The 19,041-nt window shown below is 42.2% G+C and overlaps 1 pseudogene; it reads left to right on the plus strand.

The window, feature by feature from the left end:
* The first annotated feature begins 3,935 nt into the window (after positions 1-3,935).
* On the plus strand, positions 3,936-4,651 carry LOC103074143 (tropomyosin alpha-3 chain pseudogene; annotated as a pseudogene).
* Positions 4,652-19,041: the final 14,390 nt, after the last annotated feature.

A 19,041-nucleotide genomic window follows, 5' to 3' on the forward strand; every position in this document is an offset into this window, starting at 1 on the left:
CCCACTGAACTGCACCTACAAAACACACATTTCAAGGATAAAGCTACAATGTTAAGAATTTCGAAAGGGGACCACAGAGCATTAAACCCCAAGCATGAGCACTTCTGAGCGTGAGGCCCTGAGATACTGGTTGTATGCCCATGAAGATGGTCCTGCCTCTGAGAAATTTTCTCTCACTGGTCCCCCCAAACTGAACTAGCTGCCCCTTTCTGTGCTCCTAGCTTACCCCATGTTTGCATGTATCACTACATTTAGCACATTATCTTACATTATCTATTTATATGTATGTTTCACAAAACATTTTGTAAACTTCCTAAGTTCAAGGAATTTGGCTAAATCCTTTTTTCTTTTTAATTTCTAGGCCTCAATATTGAAACTGCTCATCAGTAGACCTTTGATAGGTGTTCAAATGACCTGACAAATATACTAACTGGCTGAGCAGAAACCAATTTAGACACCATCCCTTTTCGGCCCTGCCAACACCCCTACCATGGTTGTCTCCCTTGCGTTCCAGCCCCAGCAATGGATCACACCTGATCCACAGTTTTACGTCCCCACTACTATAGCCACTGCCACCACCATGGACTAGGAAGTTTCCATGCACAGCTCCAGCTGACAAGGAGAGATCATCACATCTGAACATCTGAACACTCGCCAGATGGGATCCACAGAGGCTCTGGCTTCCTCTGGGGAGCTGGGAAAGGCTGCATAACATAGCTGGAAAGGTGAGAAAGTTAACATCCTAAGGAGGCAGAACTCAACAATGAAAGGCACGAGATAGAAAGGAGTCAGCAGATATTTACCTGTCTTTCCTTCCCCTAATGGATTGTTCTGAAATGCAGTCATTTTATTTGGCCTCTCTGGAAATGTCCCACAAGGCTGGGCAGCCAGCCACGTTTATTCTGAAGTCATAGCCAGCTTGCCAATACTCCTCCTTGTAGTTTCTTACCCTACTTAGGGTAAGTTTAGGGATATCAAGTTGCCACTGCCACTGATCAAATGGGGGTAATGATAATTATAGTACTTTTGCAGTGGTCGGCTACTTACGATTGCACTGAAACCCTTGATAGGTTCGGGGCAGCAAACTATCATTTTAAGGCATTCTGTGAAAGCCATAGCTGGCTTTAAGGCAGGCAGTAAGTCCAGATAATGAACACATCAAGCAAGAACCAGAGGAACATCTGTGGGGGTAGATCTTGAGGGTGTTGGACCCTCAAGTGGAAATGGAATTTTAAACTAAGCAGGAGAAATTTGTTGAAATGGGCAACTCATCCATAAGTTGGAATTTAGTGTCTAGCAAGTCTTAATAATGTCCTAATAAAATTCAGTGTTTACCAGTCCTAATAGTTAGCTGGGATGACTCCATAAAGCCTGGATTCACAATGGCTCAGTTAGTTGAGGTGGATTTGTTGGAACTTAATTGTCAGAGTAATGAGAAAGTGGTGAGAAGGCTCAGGAAAAAGAGAATATTAGAATGAAGACATGCAAACCCACTACCTGAGTATATTCTCCAGGAGGGGACACTCCCCTCGCTAAGAAATGTACCCATGATGGGAGAGGCAACATCACTGAGAAACTCACTGTTGGTTGTCTTCTTCAGGCCGGGGTTGACAGTGGAAGATCCTGGCATAGCACTGGACTTTATATCAATGGAGATATTGGGATTCTGGAAAGGCAGAAGCCAGGGGGGATATAATTACTAAACTGAGTAGTATGGTCAGAATGGCAATCAAAGTGCCTTGGCCCAAAGTGATTATTACCTCAGACTGATGATGGTTTTCCCAAAGGTAACATAGACAAACCACCATCTAAGAGCGTTGGTTGTCAAAGTGTTGTCCTAAGATCAACAGCTTTAGCATCACCTAGGAACTTCTTGGAAATGAAAATTCTCAAACCCTACTCCAGACCTACTACTATAAAAATTCTGGGGATGTGGCCCAACAATCTATGTTTTAACTAATCCCCTAGGTGATTTGGATACATGCTAAAGTTTAAAGACCATTGACTAGGCTTTTGTTTGATTTGTACAACCAAAAAGAATTCAAAACTGATGATCATAAAGCTGATGTCAGACACTGATGGAAAACTGAAATTTCCAGTTACTAGATCCAAGCCAGTTCACAGAGCCAGAGCCCATTGATTAAAGGGAATATTGGGTCCCCACAATGTCACCACAGCATGGCAAGTATGTCTCTAACCTTTCCTTAAAGCCAGAGTAATTGTGTGCTGAAGAAAAGGGAATACCCAGATTTTTTTTTTTTTTTGCTGTACCAAGAGGCATGTGGGATCTTAGTTCTTCAACCAGGGATCAAACCTGTGCCCTCTACAGTGGAAGTGCAGAGTCTTAACCACTGGACCACCAAGGAAGTCCCCAGATGTCTTGAGGATAGTTAGAATGAGATCACAGCTGACAACAATATTAGAGAACCCCAAACACCACCATGGTCCTCCAGTTAAAAGGGAGACTTATAGATACCAGATTGTAAATGGTGTTTGGGTTCAAGTGCATCTCACAATGGATCCAATAGATCCAAGGACCCACTCTGTTTCTGTATCTCTAGTCTCTGAATGCCTAATGGGATAGATATACTTAGAAGTTTGCCCTTGTTTTCCTGACCTATGAATTAAGGAACGTTATGATTAAAAAAGGCGCAGGGCACCTTCCCTCCAAGCCAAGACAGTACATCAGAAGCAATATCACCTGCCAGACAAATTGCAGAAATTAGTACCAAAAAAGGCTTAAAAGATTCAGGGATGGTGATTCCCATAATATACCTAGTCATTTCACTTTCCTGGCCTCTGCAAAAAAATCATGTGGATCATGGTGGGTGCCAGTGGACTACTATAAACTTAAAATAGTATCCCCAATTATAGTTTCTGTGCTAGATATGAATTTTATGGGAGCAGATCAACTCAATCTCTGGCACTTCATTTGTGACTACTGTTTTGCTGAATGCTTTATTCCTGATTCTCATCAATAGAGAGGATCTAAAGCAGCTCATCTTCACGTTTCAAGGACAGCAGGAAGTCTTCACTATCTTGCTCTAGGTCTGTGTTAATTTTCTGCTGTCCGTCATGGTCTATTCTATAGCGGTCTCCATCATCTTGCTGTTCCACCGTGCATCATGCTAGCCTTCTACACTGATTGACATTTTACTAATTGGACCTACTAAGGAGAACAGGTCAAGTAATTCAAATGCCCTATTAAAACACATATGTGTCAGAGGGTAGGCAGTAAGTCCTTGATGATCAAGGGGTCTGCAACATCAGTGAAATTTTTAGGGGTCCAGTGGTCTGGAACATGAAGGGCCATACACTCTGAAGTAAAGCCTGAGAGCCTGACAATGGTACACCAGTAACTGTGCAATTGGAGCTGCCCATCATGAGCTTAGTGTTAACAGAAACTCCCAGAAGAAGGCTGAGAGACAAAGAAGCAAACTATTGCATGAAAGAAATGGTAGATTTAGGGAGACTCAAGTACTCCAGAAGATGCAAAAAAAATATGACTTGTTGGCCTAGACCTCCATATTGCCTGCCTCTGCTGCACTGATGCAACTCTCAGTCCACACCTATTCCAACTGAGGGAGAAAGAAGGACCTTGAACTCAAGTCAAAGACAGTTTTGTAGTATGCTATATTGGGTCCTATAGAAATGGATCACTGCCACATTATGCCACAAAGAGACTCCTAATAACCAGGTAGATAGAATGACCTATTTTCTGGGTGTCAGTCAGCTTCTCTCCTTGCTCAGTTCACTGCTTGCAATGGGCTAATGAAAAAAGTGGCCATGGTGGCATGTTCAGATCCTGTACACGAATCCAAAAGCAGGGGTTCCAGGGGAAGTAGGGGTGAGAAGCAGCTGCAACTCCGGGCAGAGGAGGCAGGAACCCGAAGGCGAGCAGGGGTCGGGTGGGCACCACGGCGGTGGTCACCATCGAGGCGGTGAAGCGCGAGACCCATGTTCTGCAGCAGCAGGCCGGTGACGCGGAGGAAAGGGCCGAGCGCCTCCCGCGGAAGTGGAGGGAGAAAGGCGGCCTGGGAACAGGCTGAGGCGGCCTCCTCGAACCGTAGGGTCCAGCTGGTTGAAGAGGAGCTGGACCGCGCTCAACAGCGCCTGGCCACTGCCCTGCAAAAGCTGGAGGAAGCCGAGAAAGCTGCTGATGACAGCGAGAGAGCCATGAAGGTCGCTGAAAACCGAGCCTTAAAAGAGGAAGAAAAAATGGAGCTCCAGGAAATCCAACTTGAAGAAGATAAGCACATTGCAGAAGAGGCAGGTAGGAAGTATGAAGAGGTGGCTCTTAAGTTGGTGATCATTGAGGGAGACTTGGAAGGCACAGAGGAGCAAGCTGAGCTGGCAGAGTCCCGTTGCCGAGAGATGGATGAGCAGATCAGATTGATGGACCAGAAGCTGAAGTGTCTGAGTGCTGCTGAAAAAAAGTACTCTCAAAAAGACGACAAATGTGAGGAAGAGAGAGATTCTTACTGATAAACTCAAGGAGGCAGAGACCCGTGCTGAGTTTGCGGAGAGATTGGCAGCCAAGCTGGAAAAGACAGTTGAAGATTTGGAAGATAAACTGAAATGCACCAAAGAGGAGCACCTCTGTACACAAAGGATGCTGCACCAGACTCTGCTTGACCTGGAGGAGATGTAAAGCACCCCAGTCCCGCCCTGCGCTGCCTCTCCCTCTGACCCCGACTCCTCTGAGGCCAGCCTGCCCGAAGCTGACCTTGAAACTGACGGCTGATCTCTAACTGGAAGGCTGCTTTCTCCTTTCATCACATCTCCCACCCCCTCCCCTGTATCCTTTTCACCAAACTGTCTCTGCCTCTCCCCAGAGATTCCAGTTGGACTAGAGGCTGAGCACTTTGGGGAACAACTGTTTAAGGGAATGTGAGCACAGTGTCTCTAAAAGCATGCTGTGATGTACATATTTTATAATTACCTTTTTTGTTGTTGATGTAGCAGCCATTTGTAAAACATTCCAGATAATTCCATAGTTCTGAAGCAGCAGTCTAATCCCTGTCTCACTTTTGGAAGGTAACTTTTCAGCTTAGTGCATATTGCCCTCTCCACAGAGGAGGGGAAAAGGTATGGGCCTGCCTTCCTGAGAACCAAACAGCCCAGAGAAAGGCTCCATTTTGGGAAACCTCGTTGCTCTGTAAAAAGTACCCACCAAACCAGAGAGGTGATTCCAGGAGGAGTCAGCAAAAAAAAAAAATACTGTTCAGGTTTCCAGCTGAAAATGGTATCTTTGGGCAACTTTTTTTTTTCATCAGAAGTGACCAAACAAAATTAAGATGGCAAGGACTTCCCTGATGACACAGTGGTTAAGAATCCGCCTACCAATGCAGGGGACACGGGTTCGAGCCCTGGTCCAGGAAGATCACACACGCCGCGGAGCAACTAAGCCAGTGCACCACAACTACTGAGCCTGTGCTCTAGAGCCCACGAGCCACAACTACTGAAGCCCGTGTGCCTAGAGCCCATGCTCCGCAACAAGAGAAGCCACCACAGTGAGAAGCCTGTGCACCGCAATGAAGAGTAACCCCCGCTCGCCGCAACCAGAGAAAGCCCGCGTGCAACGAAGACCCAACGCAGCCATACATACATACATACATACATTAATTAATTAATTTTAAAAATGGTAAGACTTCTGTCTGAGACCAAATCCTTGTCCTAGCTCTACCCCATTCCCAACCGCTCACAGAATGGATCATGTGCCCCTTATGTTGAGGTGACCACTTATTTGCTCTCCTGCCTCCTTGAAAGAAAGAAAATTATGTTTTGCCACTGATTGCCATCTGAAACTCATCTCAGCACCCTTTCCTGGGTCTGAAGCTGCTGTCTCTAACAGTGCCATCTCATTGTGCTTTGTATCAGTTAGCGCTGGAGAAATCTTAAGTAGCTTATGTAGCTTATTAAGTTTTATACTATTTTGAAACTTTGCTTCTTTGGGGTTGGGGCACACTGGTCACCTCACCTGGCTGTGAGAGCTCTCTAGTCTGTGGGTTGGCAGTGTGCTGATCTTTTAAAGTTTCTTTCCCCACCCAATCCCCCCTTTTTGGTGAGGTTTGTTAGGTGTGCATCCTGCAGCTTAATTAGCTTAAAATGTACTCTCCTTTGGTGTGGTCTCTTCGGGCATCAGTTGGGAGAAAGAAAAACCAATAGTGTAACTGTTTTGATACTGAAAATTGATAAATGTCTTTTTGAAATAAAGAACCAGTCCCTCCCCCCTAATAAAACAAACAAACAAACAAAAAAGCATGGGCTCTAGGAACCAAGAATCAGCCTATCTTCTACCGCTTTTAATTACCCACTTGCAGAATTTGTGCTATCTGTTCCTACAACCTTATACCTGCTGTGTTAGAGATCCTGATTCCCAAGGGAGCATTGCTTCCTAGAAACAACATTAAGTTTCGCTGAACTGGACATTGAACTGCTTTGAACTCCTCATGCCAGTGGATAAGCAAGAACTACTCTACTGACTGGTTTAGTTGACCCTGATTGTCATGAGAAGGTGGGGTTGTTGCTACACAATGGGGGCAAAAACAAGTACATCTGGATTGCAGGACTCACTGAGGCACCTCTTGGTGATTCTCTGGCCATGGATAGTTGTAAATGGACACTCAAAGCAACTATTGCCTGACAAAGGAAAACAACTGAGGGTTCAAATCTATCAGGGATGAAGGACTGTGTCAACCTACCAGGCAAGCAACCTACAGTAGCTAAAATGCTGACTGAAGGTGAGAGAAACTACAATGGGTGACAAACGAGGTAACTGATGAATATCAGCTATGAGCCTGGGACCAGCTGCAGCAGTGACAATTGTAGCTTGGTTTGCTAATCCTCTTTAAGTCTTGCTGAGAAATGGAAACTGACTGATACTTGGAAGGACTGGCCTTGCATCTTCCTTCTTTTTTTTTTTTTTTTTTTTTTGCGATACGTGGGCCTCTCACTGTTGTGGCCTCTCCTGTTGCGGAGCAAAGGCTCCGGACGTGCAGGCTCATCGGCCATGGCTCACGGGCCCAGCCGCTCCGTGGCATGTGGGATCTTCCCGGACCGGGGCATGAACCCGTGTCCCCTGCATCGGCAGGCGGACTCTCAACCACTGCGCCACCAGGGAAGCCCCATCTTCCTTCTTAATGCAGTACAGGAAGTATATCTTGTTCTCATACAAGATCTAGGATATTATAACAGGATGCAAGTAAATCTGATTGGTTCAAGGGATGTAGTATAGGAGACCCAGCTTATGTATCACCCAGGATGCACTCATCCCTGCCACCCATTCCACCCAGGCATCAACCATCTGCAAGTCTTCTAGCTATTCAAAATATCCCTACAGTGGTTAAGTCCCAGCCACTGCCACTGTCATCGTACACTGATGGTCCCCACACATAGCCCCAAGTGGCACGTTGAGACTGTCCTATTGCAGGCCAGAGGCTCTTGTTGCCCCAGTGTCTGCCTAGAGGGTCTGCATAATACAACCTGGACACATAGGAAGTTAATGCCTCATAGGGTGGATTTCAGCACTGAAAGAAAGTAGGTAGGAAGGACAACAGGAGATAAAATTTGCACCCTTCCTTCTCTACAATGGACTGCTCTGAGATGCAGTCTTTCCATATGGCTTCTCTGGAGACATCTTGCAAATCTAGGCATCTCGTTTATGGTGTTGTGAAGTTCTGGCCATCTCAGTAACTCATCCCTTTGAATTTTCTCTCCTTTTTCTGCCTCAATTCCCTTTGACTCTCATTCTTGCTTCCCTGGGAATGCAGCCACCCCACCCTACTCCCAATAAAATGTTATCATGTCAAACTTTGATGTAGGTTTTTCTGTGTGACCCTGAGCTAAGATGTCAGCTATTTTAATTTTTTTTTTTAAGTGGGTGATTCAGGACTCTGTTTCCAGTCCAACACGTAAAGTGCTTAGAAGTCACCATTCCTTCCCAACAAGGAAAAATCTAAGCAAACTGAAAAATCAACAATCTCTTCTAAGATCTGTCAGAGATGTGAGGTCACAAGGCGAACTGCTGCCCCCAAAATTGGAGAGACACACAGGTGAACACAGAAAACCACAACTTACCAGAGCAGAAATCCATGAACAGACATCTCCATGGGAACCAGTGCCAGGGCAGGAAAATCTGAACTGTAATTGATGAACTGATGACGGAGGCTCAATGTGGACAAGTCTGAGACTTAAAAACTACAGGAGGAACCAGTGATGGGGCAGAACGGGATGGAGGGAGCATTGTTCACATTTTTATGAGTTTCACCTCACAGGTCCTCACAGTCAATACTGGAGGAAAATCCCCTCAACGTTCCAGCAGGGGAAAAAGGAAAAGAAACCATTTTGAAATATGCTAGACGATTCTGTCTTCTCAACAACCACCCCCACCCCCCACCCCCAGGAGAAACTATTTTACCAAAACTTAACCTGCTGGGGTTTTATCAGAGCCTGACCAACTTGAGGGGAGGGAAACACCCAACTCCAGCCCCATCTAACCATCCTGTACCACCTAAGCGTGGGGGGGAATACTGAAAAGTACCGGTGAACGTCACAGTCCAGGCACACAGACTCATGAAAAAAGGGAGACCTAATCACAGAACTTTCAAATGCTGCCCTCTCCTCCTCCACATGTTACCACCACAACACTAAAGACCTACATACTTCAATTCCTGGTAAATCACATCCACCTTTCAACCAAAAATTACAAGGCATACTAAAAGGCAAAAAATACTGTTTGAAGAGGCATGACAATCATCAGAACCAGAGTCAGATATGGTAGGAATGTTGAAATTATCACAACAGTAATTTGAAAAAAACTGTGATTAATATGCTAAGGGCCTTGATGGTAAATGTAGACAACATACAAAAACAGGACATGTAAGAACATGAAGTAGAGAGATGGAAATTCTAAGAAAGCATCAGAAAGAAATACTAGAGATCAATAAAGACGTTTGATGGGCTCACTAGGAGAATAGATAGAGCAGAGGAAATAATCTCTGAACTTGATGACAATGGGAACTTCCAAAACTGGAAAGCAAAGAGAACGACGAATTACAAAAAATAGTACAGAATATCCAAAAAATGTAGGACAATTATAAAAGGTATAACATACACATAATGGAAATAGAAGGAAAAGAGAGAAAGGAACAGAAGAACTATCTGTAACAACAATGACTGAGAATTTCCCCAGATTAAATGTCAGACACCAAACCACAGATCCAGGAAGCTCAGAGAACACCAAGCAGGATAAATGCCAGCAAAACCACTACAGATTGGTATTGAAACTTCAGAAAATCAAAGCTAAAAGAAAAATCTTGCAAGAAGCTGGAAGGAAAAAACCCTTATCTATAGAGCAACAAAGATAAGAGTCACAACCAACTTGTCCCCAGAAATCACAGAAGCAAAAAGAGAATGGAATGAAATATTTAAAGTGTTGAGAAAACAACAACAACAACAACAACAAACCCTATTATCCTAGCACTCTGTACCCTTTGAAATATACTTCAGAAGTGAAGGAGAGGGCTTCCCTGGTGGCGCAGTGCTTGAGAGTCCGCCTGCCGATGCAGGAGACGCGGGGTCATGCCCCGTTTCGGGAAGATCCCACATGCCGCGGAGCGGCTGGGCCCGTGAGCCATGGCCACTGAGCCTGCGCGTCCGGAGCCTGTGCTCCGCAAATGGGAGAGGCCACAACAGTGAGAGGCCCGCATAACGCAAGGAAAAAAAAAAAAAAAAAAAAAAAAAGAAGTGAAGGAGAAATAAAAACACTCTCAGACAAACAAAAATTGAGGGACTTTCTTGCCAGTAGACCTACCTTGCAAGAAATGTTAAATTCTTCAGAGAGAAGGGAAATGATATAGGTCAAACTCATATCTACATAAAGAAGAATATCAGAGAATGAATAAGTGAAGACCCAATAAAAACTGATTTTTCATAATTCTTCTAACAGCTAGCAACTTATTCAAAATAATTACAATAACGTTTTTGAGTATGTATGCTTATGTGTGTACATATAAAACGTACATGTATGTGTGTATATATGTATATGTGCTTATATATGCATATATACAAGTGAAATGAATGACAGCAATGAAACAAGGGAAGGGAAGAATTAGGATTATTTTGCTATTATAATGTATTCACACTACCTGTGGAGTGCTACACAGGCATACCTTGTTTTATTGTGCTTTGCTTTATTGTACTTTTTACAAATTGAAGGTTTGTGGCAACGCTGAGTGAAGCAAGTCTACTGGCATCATTTTTCCAAGAGCATTTGCTTACTTCATGTCTCTATGTCACATTTTGGTAATTCTTGTAATATTTCAAATGTTTTCATTATTATATTTGTTATGATGATCTGTGATCTTTAATATTACTACTGTAATTGTTTTGGGGTACCATGAACTGCAACCATATAAGACAGCAAATTTAATAAATGTGTGTGTTCTGACTGCCCCACCTACCAGCCATTCCCTGTTTCTTTCCCTCTCTCCTCAGTCCTCCTTATTCCCTGAGACACAACAATATTGAAATCAGGGCAATTAATAACCCTACAATGGCCTCTAGGTGTTCAAGTTAAAAAAAGAGCTGCACATCTCTCACTTTAATTAAAAGCTTAGTGAGGGGGCCTCCCTGGTGGCGCAGTGGTTGAGAGTCCGCCTGCTGATGCAGGGGATACGGGTTCGTGTCCCGGTCCGGGAGGATCCCACATGCCGCGGAGCGGCTGGGCCCGTGAGCCATGGGCGCTGAGCTTGCGCATCCGGCAACGGGAAAGGCCACGACAGTGAGAGGCCCACATATCGCAAAAAAAAAAAAAAAAAAAAAAAAAGCTTAGTGAGGAAGGCATGTCAACAGCTGAGATAGGCTGAAAGCGGCCTCTTGTGCCAAACAGTCAAGTTGTGGATGCAAAGGAAAAGTTCTTGAAGGAAATTAAAAGTGCTACTCCAGCAAGCACATGAATGATCAGAAAGCAAAACAGCCTCATTGCTGATATGGATCAAGTTTTATTAGCCTCCAGAGAAGATCAAAATCAGCCATAACATTCCCTTAAACCAAAGTCTAATCCAGAGCAAGGCGCTAATTCTCTTCAATTCTCTGATGTCTGAGAAAGGTGAGGAAGCTGTGGAAGAAAAATTTGAAGCCAGCAGAGGTTGGCTCAAGAGGTTTAAAGAAAAATGCTTTCTCCATAACACAGAAGTACAAGATGAAGAAGCAGGTACTGAGGTAGAAGCTCCAGCAAGTTATTCAGAAGATCCAGCTAAGATAATTAGTGAAGGTGGCTACACTAAATAACAGGTTTTCGATGTAGATGAAACAGCTTTATATTGGAAGAAAATGCCATCTATTACTTTCATAGCTAGAGAGAAGTCAATGCCTGGCTCCAAAACTTCAAAGGACAGGCTGAGTCTTGTTAAAAGCTAATGCAGCTGGTGACTTTAAGTTGAAGCTATTGCTCATTCACCATTCTGAAAATCCTAGAGCCCTTAAGAATTATGCTAAATCTATTCTGCCTGTGCTCTATAAATGGAACAAAGCCTGGATGACAGCACATCTGTTTCCAACATGATTTACTGAATATTTTAAGCCCACTGTTGAGACCTACTCCTCAGAAAAAAGGTTCTTTTTGAAATATTATGGCTCACTGACAATGCACCTGGTCACCCAAGAGTTCTGATGGAGATGTACAAGGAGACTAATGTTTTCATGCCTACTGACACAACATCCATTCTGCAGCTCATGGGTCAAAGAGTAATTTTGACTTTCCAGCCTTATTCGTTAAGAAATACATTTCATAAGGCCATAGCTGCCACAGAAAGCAATTCTTCTGATGGACCTGGGCAAAATAAATTGAAAACTTTCTGGAAAGGATTCACCATTCTAGATGCCATTAAGAACATTTGTGATTCATGGGAAGAGGTCAAAATATAAACACTAACAGGAGTTTAGAAGAAGTCGATTCCAACCCTCATAGATGATTTTGAGGGGTTCAAGACTTCAGTAGAGGAAGTGATTCAGTAGAGGAAGTGGTAGAAATAGCAGGAGAACCAGAAGTAGAGCCTGAAGGTGTGAGTGAATTGCTGAAATCTCATGATAAACTCTAATGAATGAGTTGCTTCTTATGGATGATAAAGAAAGTGGTTTCCTGAGATGGAAACTGCTCCTGGTGAAGATGCTGTGAAGACTGTTGAATTGACAACAAAGGATTTAGAATATTACACAAACTCAGTTGATAAAGCAGTGGCAGGGTTTGAGAGGACTGACTCCAATCTTGAAAGCAGTTCTACTGTGGGTAAAATGCTATCAAACATCATTGTACACTACAGAGAACTCATTCATGAAAGGAAGAGTTAATCAATGTGGTGAGCTTCACTGTTGTCTGATTTTAAGAAACTGCCACAGCTACCTCAACTTTCAGCAACCACCACCCTGATCAGTCAACAGCCATCAACACTGAGGCAAGACCTTCCACCAGCAAAAACATTACAACTTGGTGAAGGCTCAGGTGATGGTTACCATTTTTTAGCAAGAAAGTTTTTTCTTTTTTTTCTTTAAAGCTGTGGTTTTCTTTTTTTTTTTGACGATGTTGGGGGTAGGAGTTTACTAATTAATTTATTTATTTTTGCTGTGTTGGGTCTTCGTTTCTGTGCGAGGGCTTTCTCTAGTTGTGGCAAGCGGGGGCCACTCTTCATCGCGGTGCGCGGGCCTCTCGCTATCGCGGCCTCTCTCATTGCGGAGCACAGGCTCCAGACGTGCAGCCTCAGTAGTTGTGGCTCACGGGCCTAGTCAATCCGCGCCATTTGGGATCCTCCCAGACCAGGGCTCGAACCCGTGTCCCCTGCATTAGCAGACAGATTCTCAACCACTGCGCCACCAGGGAAGCCCGAAAGTATTTTTTTTATTAAAGTATGTACATTTTTTCAGAGATAATGCTATTGCACACTTAATAGACTACACTATAGTGTAAACATAAACTTATATGCACTGGGAAATGAAAAAATTCATGTGACTCACTTTATTGTGATATTCACTTTATTGTGGAGGTCTGGAACTGAACCCTCAAAATCTCCAGGGTATGTCTGTAGTATTATCTGAAAGTGGGCTTGGATTAGGTGTAAATGTATATTGCAAACTCTAGGGCAACCACTAAAAATAGTAAGAGAGAAAATGGAATCATAAAATTATCAAAACCACAAAAGGCAAAAAAAGTGTGAAAGACAAAAATAGGAACAAAGAACAAGGGCAACAAATAGAAAATAGTAACAAATATGGTAGATATTAATCCAACCATATCAATAATCATTTTAAATATCAATGATCTAAATAAACCTATTAAAAGACAGATTGTCAGAGTGGATCAAAAACCAAGGCCCAATTATATGTTGTCTATAAGAAATCCACTTTAAATATAAAAACACATAGAGATCAAAAGTAAAGAGATAAAGATATACCATGCTAACACTAATCAAAAAGAGTGAGAATAGTTACATTAATTTCAGACAGCAGACTCAGAGCAAGGAAAGTTATAGGAATAAAGATGCACATTAACATAATGATAAAGGGGTGAATCCTTAATGTGTATGTATCTAACAACAGAGTGTCAAAATATATAAGGCAAAAAACTAAAATAGATGGAATACACTAATAGAGTTGGAGAGTTTAATACTTCTCTGTCAGTAATGGACAGATCCAGCAGGCAGAAATTCAGTAAAGACAGAGTTGAACTCAATAACATCATGAGTCAACTGGATATAATAGACATTTATTGATTACTTCATCCACTAGCAGGTTACACATCCTGCTCAAGCTCACATGGAACACTCAAGATAGACCACTTTCTGGGCCATAGAACATACCTTAATAAATTTAAAGAATATATATCATACAATGCCTGCTTTCAAACCACAATGTAATTAAACTAGAAATCAATAATAGAAAGCCAACTGGAAGATCCCCAAATACTTGGAGATTAAACACCACACCTCTAAATAACCTATGAATCAAAGAAGAAATCTATATTCGTTAAAGAAATTGAATTAATAACCTTCCAAAACAGAAAGCACCAGGCCCAGATTGGGTTCCCTAGTGAATTCTACCAAACATTTAAGGAAGAAATTATACCAATTCTCTACAGTCTCTTCCAGAAGACAGAAACGGGGGAATACTTCCTAACTCATTCTATGAGACCAGTATTACCCTAATACCAGAACCAGACAAAGACATTATTTAAAAACTACAGCCTAATATCTCTCATGAACACTGACGTAAAAATCCTCAATAAAATATTAGCAAATAAAGTCCAACAATGTGTAAGAAGAATTATACACTATGACCAAGTGGGCTTTATCCCAGGTATGCAAGGTTGTTTCAACATTCAAAAATCAATGAATGTAACCCACCACATCAACAGGCTAAAGAAGAAAAATCACATGGTCATATTAATAGGTGCAAAAAAAGCATTTGACAAAAGCCAGCATGCATTTATGATAAAAACTCTCAGCAAACCAGGAATACAAGGGAACATCTTCAACTTGATAATGAACATCTACAAAACACCAATGGCTAACACCACACTTAATGGTGAGAAATTCGAAGCTTTCCTGCTAATATCAGGAATAAGGCAAGGATGTCCACTTTGATCTCTGCTTTTAAATATTGTACTGGGAGTCCTAGCTAATACAACATGACAAGAAAAGGAAACAATAAAAGGAATACAAGGTATTCAGATTGAAAAAGAAATAAAATTGTCTTTGTTCACAGATGACATAATTCTTTATGTAGAAAATCTAGAAGAATTGACAAAAAATTTTTAAAAACCTCCTGGAACTAATACATGACTATAGCAAGGTTGCAGGATACAAGGTTAATATGCAGAAATCAATTGCTTATACCAGGAATGAACACATGGAATTCGAAATTAAAAACACACTACCTTATACATTAGCACCCCCCGACAAAATGAAATACTTAGGTATAAGCCTAACAAAATGTGTACAAGATCTCTATGAAGCAAACCTCAGAACTCCAATAAAATATCAATATATCTAAGGAGAATAAAATAAATGGAGAGACTGCATGTTCATGGATAGAAAGACTCAATATTGTCAAGATGTCAGTTCTTCCCAACTTGATCTATAGATTCAGCACAATTCCAATCCAAGTCCCAGCATTTTGTGGACATCAACAGACTAATTCTAAAGTTTATATGAAGATTAAAAGACCCAGAACAACCAATTCAATATTGAAGGAGAAGAACAGTACTAGCGAGGACGTGGAACAATAGGAACCCTCATTCATTGCTGGTGGGAAGGCATAATGGTACAGCTACTTTGGAAGACAGTTTGGCAGCTTCTTATGAAACTAAACATACTCTTACCATATGATCCAGTAATCATGCTCCTTGGTACTTACTTAAATGAGTTGAAAACTTATGTCTATGCAAAAACCTACACATTGATATTTATTGCACCTTTATTCATAATTGCCAAAATTTAGAAGCAACCAGGATGTCCTTCAGTAGGTAAGTGGATAAACTGTAGTGCATTCAGACAATGGAATACTATTCACACTAAAAAGAAATGAGCTATCACACATGAAAAGACCTGGAGGACATTTAAATGAGTATTTCTAAGTAAAAGAAGCCAATATGAAAAGGCTGTATGGATCCAAGTATATGACATTATGAAAAAGGAAAAACTATGGAGACAGTAAAAAGATCAATGGTCTCCAGGGTTTGGGGGTGGAGAACGGAGAGATAAATAGGCAGAGCATAAAGGATTTTTAGGGCAGTGAAGCTATTCTGTATGATATCACAACGGTGGATATATATCATTATACATTCATCAAAACCCACAGAATGTGCAATACACCAAGAGTGAACCCTAATGTTAACAATGGACTTTGGGTGATAACAATGTGTCATTGTAGGTTCATCAACTGTAGTAAATACAGCCACTGTAGCAGATGATGTCAATAGTGGAGGAAGTTGTGGATGGGGCCATATGGGCGGGAACAGAGGGCATAGTGGAAATCTCTGTCCTTCCTGCTCAGTTTTGCTATGAACCTAAAACTGCTCTAAAAAATAGTTTATTAACTTTCAAAAACTGGGTTATTCATGGACGTCACAGGCATGGCAACATAACTTTCTAATTCTTTTTCCTTATATTTTCAACTACCACACATAATATTGTTTCTAAATGTTTGGACATTTGGAACAAAACCAATATATTATGTCTCAGCATCTCTACCAGCTGGTGGCTCCCTAAAGACAAGTCCCTATTCTCATAATCCCAGCAGCCAGCTGAGTCTCTAGCCCAGAAAGGATGCTAACCAAATATGCACTAAAGTCTTCAGGAAAGGCAATGGTGTATAGAGGAAAGAGAACCAAAGTAGGAGTTGGATTAACCTTTCTTGGTGATTTCCTAGGCCCCATGACCTTGGGCAAATCACACGTTCACTGAGATTAATTTTCGGAAGCTATGAAACGATGATAACCTCATCTCGACCAAGCGAGATGCACCACATATAAAACTATTTTTAAATTGCAGAATCCTTTACAAAGATCAGCTACTCTTACACATGGGAAATGACTAAATAGATACTAAATGAAAAAGGAGAGAAAAAGATGGGCTGGATGGAAAAAGGGAAATGAAAAAATTAAAGGGAAACAAAGATAAATTCAGTCATCACCACACTTGAAACAGGATTCTGTGCTTATTCCTCCTTCCCTGCACACAAAAAACTGTGACAGCAGACACAGGTTTTCTCTCACATTTTCCCTAAGTTCTCATTCATCAATGTATCAAACATTTACTGAATACAAATAAGTACCAGGCCTTGAGCTAGGAAAGGGCACAAGGCCTAATCAGTGCCCTCAGAGAGGTCTACGTCTGGTGGGGGAGGCATACAAGTGAACAGACTGATACAATCGAGGGCAGTCAAAGGCTCCCACATGGAGCTGAGGGATTCTTGATGGGTTGGGTACAACCAGGGAAGAGGAGATGACAATCAGAGAAGGCTCTCTAGAGGAAAGGACCCTCCGGGATACATCTTGGAAAATGTAGTGGGTAAAGGAGGAAAGGGCAGTCTAAGGCAGAGGAGACCAGGCTATAGAAACAAAGGTACCAAATAGCAGACCTTATATGCAAAGGCTATGGAACCTTATTCCATAAGAGATGGGGATCCACTAAAGGGTTTTAAGTGGGAAAGATGACTTGATCAGATTTATGTTAAGAAGCTTTACAAGAGGGAGGGGATATATGTGTGTGTGTGTGTGTGCGTGTGTGTGTGTGTGTGTGTGTGTGTGTGCGTGCGTGCATGTATAGCTGAGTCACTAAAAAGAGAAAAAAAAAAAAAAAAAAGAAGCTTTACTCTGTCCTCTGTGGATACTGCCACTGCTGCAGGCAACTCTCCCAGGCACCTGTCACTGCCCAGGCTTGGAATATTCCATCCAGCCTCTAAGAAAGGAGTCAAATGAGAGAACTATGAAACCTCACAGGGCTTGCTCTAGTCAGACTTGGCGGAGAATGGGGGCTTCCTGGACTCTCTAGCTCTCAAAAGAGAAAAATTAGAAAGCCTGTTACTATCTTGCTTGAGATCTCACTGGCTGTGTGATTTCCTTGTGACTGAGTGAGTCCCTGATCCATCTTCCAAACAAATGAAACCCTGGTCAGGAGTCTAACCCGAGCACTGAAAGAGTGCAGTAAAATTTAAGCTTTATTGCTTCCTCTTCCTTATTAGGCAACCCCAAAATAGTAAACATGAATTCACTTTCCCTCCTCTTCCTAAGTCTATCAGTAGAAGAATACTTCATGTATGGGTGACAGACACACAGGGTACCTGGGGGATTGGTCTCATAACCCATCACTTGCCACCAACCATTTATGTTACTACCAAATCACCTTGAGATAGGGTTGACATCCATATGTAAACTCCTGGATTTTTTTAAGAATACAGATTTCTGGGACTTCCTTGGTGGCGCAGTGGTTAAGACTCCACGCTCCCAATGCAGGGGGCCTGGGTTTGATCCCTGGTCAGGGAACTAGATCCCACACGCATGCCACAACTAAGAGTTCACATGCCACAACTGGAGCCCGCATGTTGCAACTAAGGAGCCCATGTGCTGCAACTAAGGAGTGGGTGAGCCGCAACTAAGGAGCCTGTGAGCCGCAACTAAGGAGCCTCTGAGCTGCAACTAAGACCTGGCGCAACCAAATAAATAAATAAATAAATAAATAAATAAATAATCAGAATGCCTCTATATCCATCAAAAAAAAGAATACATAGTCCATCAAATTCTAAAAGGCAGATAAATTCTATACCTTTTTGCAAATGAATTTCAACAACTTTATACCATGTTAATCTCTTTAAGACAAAGATACTTTAAAAACAAACCAAGGTCTAAGGATGGAACTTTGTGGGTTCAGAACCCCCAAGATGATGAACTATCTCAGATTCACTAAGGGATGGAAAATGGGTCCCTCTCCTTTCACTATTACACCCCTACCCCAACCAGCATCCCAGTGCTTGCCCAAAGAGAGGAAGACCCTCAGCACTGGGGAGAAGTTCAGGGTTGGGAACTGAGAGAAAGCAGAGTCTAACCGCTTTCCTCCCCACTCTCCCCACACACAACAAAGATTCAGGTGGCCTAATTTGCCAAATACAGCCTTTTGCCTGCATTGCCTGCATATCCTCCACCCCCCCGCCCACCCCCGTCACACGCAGGATTTGGGAAGGATTTTTAAACTAGCAACATCATCACCAAATGCAAATAAACTCATTACACTGAATTTCTTCTCAAGTCGCCTTACAAATATGGTCTTTAAAGCACAGTGAGAACACTCAAAGACATGAAATGCTGCTTAAAACTGTCCCTGTAGAAGTGATCTCTTCTGCTGCAAAGAGATGAAAAGGCAAATATTTCTGAGTGCTTCGGGTTCCCTACTCAACAGTCATCACATGAGCTTCAATTGCAAAAAAAAAAAAAAAAAAATTCACGAAGTGTTTAAAAATCTCCTTTAATTATATTTTCATGAACTCCAAGAA

This window comes from Lipotes vexillifer, unplaced genomic scaffold (genome assembly GCF_000442215.2).
Source record: "Lipotes vexillifer unplaced genomic scaffold, Lipotes_vexillifer_v1.1 scaffold897, whole genome shotgun sequence".
NCBI classification, from domain to species: Eukaryota; Metazoa; Chordata; class Mammalia; order Artiodactyla; family Lipotidae; genus Lipotes; species Lipotes vexillifer.